Source organism: Musca vetustissima, unplaced genomic scaffold (genome assembly GCF_032173495.1).
Source record: "Musca vetustissima isolate MV318-11 ecotype Yass unplaced genomic scaffold, APGP_CSIRO_Mvet_v1 utg392682, whole genome shotgun sequence".
NCBI lineage: Eukaryota > Metazoa > Arthropoda > Insecta > Diptera > Muscidae > Musca > Musca vetustissima.
The window spans coordinates 2,908-5,814 of NW_026878654.1; positions in this window are offsets into that span (position 1 = coordinate 2,908).

Below are 2,907 nucleotides of genomic sequence, written 5' to 3' on the forward strand. Positions count from 1 at the left end.
TTTGACGTTTTGTTTATGTCATTAAGAGAAGCGAAAATTGTCTGATTTAGATGTATGTATAGGCCACTAGGCCACTTTTATAGCGGCGAATATCAGTTTGTGGGCGAGAGATCGGAATGGAAAATATTTTAGGCCTCACCGTTTGACAATTCAGCCTCCATAAATAAACATCCGACAAGGGCATGAAGTTGACTGACTTCTCAGCAGCAAAAAACATGGTAGTTAGCAGCACCAGATTCAAACATCTCGATATACGCAAGACCACCTGGATTTCTCCTGATCAAGCAACGAGAACTCAAATTGATCATGTTGTGATAGACGGAAGGCATTCATCCAGTGTTTTAGATATTCGATCGATACGAGGAGCGAATATCTATTCGGGCCATTACTTTGTGGCAGCCAAGGTTCGCGGCCGTCTTAATGTAGCAGCAAAAGTGCGATCTAATGTAACACGGAAACTCGACGTTGAAAAGCTGTAAACACAACAGATATCAGAAGCCTACTCCGCTTAACTTACCCACCTGCTTGACGAAAGTACTCTTTGTTCGATAATATAAAAGCACAATAGCAAAGAGTGGCTCTCTCGTCCTACAGACTTCAGCAAAAGCAACACTTGGGTACCAAAGACCAGCGTCAAGAAACCTATGTTACAATCAGGAGTGCAGTAATGCTATTTATGTGAAAAAATGAAGCGTAGGCAGGGTTGCCCTCTGCAGACAGTGGCAACACGTAATGTCAGAGAGAATTATTGGGAGAAAAGAAGAGAGAGAAAACGTATTTTAAAAAAAAAGGAGAAAGAACAAGAAGAACGAGAGCGGGAGCAAATCGAGATATACAGGAGTCAAAACGAAGTCTGGATATTTTACCAACGAGTAAAACACCAAACGGAAGGGTTTGGTGCAGGCACATTCTCCTGTGGAGATGAAGAAGGAAACCTGGTGACAGATCCCAATAGCGTTTTAAGGATCTGAAAGGAGCATTTTGCAAAGCTTCTGGTATTAACTAGTAACGGTGAAGATGATACCCCAGACATAATAATAAGTTACATATAGAGTATATACCCCTAGCCCAGATGTGGTCAGAATAGCAATTATTCGGCTGAATAATAATGAAGCAGCAGGTGCCGATGGGTTATCAGCTGAACTATTCAAGACCGGTGATGAGATGCTGATAAGCAGCATGCACCAGCTGATTAGTACTATTTGGCTAGAGGAATACATGCCCAACGATTGGAACCTCAGCATCCTGTGTCCCGTGCCCAAAAAGAAGACAAGGCGATATGTTCCAAATATAGAGGAATTAATCTCCTTCCTATCGCATATAAAGTGTCATCTATGTGAACGATTGAAGGCAATGGTATTATCGAACAACACTAATGCGGCTTCAGACCAGATTTTCACACTGCGCCACGAAGAACACATCGACACATTCCACCTATTCGTCGACTATAAAGCCTATTAAGCCGCATTCGACAGTCCAATCCTCTCAGATTTGTTTAAAGCCATTTCTGCATTCGGCATTCCTACGAAATTAATACGGCTATGTAGGTTAACTTTAACTGGTACAAGGTCAGCAGTTGAAGTCGGAAAGGACCTATCGGTGCCCTTTAATACCGAACGAGGATTCAGACAAGGTGATGTGATCTTTTTAACACCCCGCTGGAATAGGTCGTACGAGATGCAAAGTTGAACAGAAATGACACTCTGTACACTAAACAACACATGTTTCTTGCCTACGCCCATGGCATCGACATAATTGATCAAACATTGCGAGCGATAGCAGTCACCTTTGAACAAATTAAAAATGAGTCTGCCAAAGTGGGTCTGGCAGTAAATGGCGAAAAGATCAAGCTGATGGTATCAACGCGCAAGACGTCCAGTAGACTGGGGCCAACTGTGGAACTTTAAACTACATCTTCGAGGTAGTCAGAGAATTCATCCATCCATAAATAAAACAAATGATATAGAGGCTAATATGGTATAGGTAACAAATTTAGAAACAAGGCCATCTCTCGCCAGACCAGACTCACACTCTACAAGATGCTGATACTACCCGTGCTGTTGTAAGGAAGAAGCTGGATACTAGCGCAAACAGATGCGGCAGCTCTTGAACTGTTTGAGAGAAAAATTCTCTGAAAGATTTACGGGCCGATTTGCGTCGGCGGGGAATATCGGAGTCGAATGAACCACGAGCCCTACCATCGATAGACATAGTCACCCGTATCGAACTGCAGCGACTACGGTGGCTAGGCCATATTGTGCGATTGGATGAGGATGCCCCAACTTAAAAGGCATATAATGATGGTTCATAGAAAAGGGGAAGGCCACGAATTCGATGGGAAGATTCAGTGGAGAATGACATATCAAAGCAGGGACTTTAAAACTGGAAAAACTGCCAACATGATCGATGTATCTGTAATTTTTTTTAAGTTTGGCTTATGGAATAAATGTTCTGTCTCAATTCAGCTAAGTAATTGACACTGTGCAATATGAAGTGCAAAAGTTCTCTAACAAATGACATATGGTATACTCTGTGCTGCACTTTTAATGTTACTCACACTTAGTTCGATGGGTATGAGAAGCTCAATTTTATTGGAGACTAATTCCAACCCATAAAAATCTTGATTTAAATCTTACCGCATTTCTCACCCCTTCAAATGTCTGAGGCAAGGTCTGCTATATACATGTTTCTCTCTCTAGTTACATATTTTGGGGTATCATTGTTTAGCGAACTTACCACAAATTATCAATACCAATTTTTGGTAAGTTTAAGGTGCGAGACCAATTTTCTTATTTGGGAACCGTGGTAGCAATTTACTATGACATAGCATCTATAGAAAAGTCGCTATCGATTTTAGGTATTTTGAACATGCCAATTAAACGGCTTTTGTACTTATTTGTTTCCAAA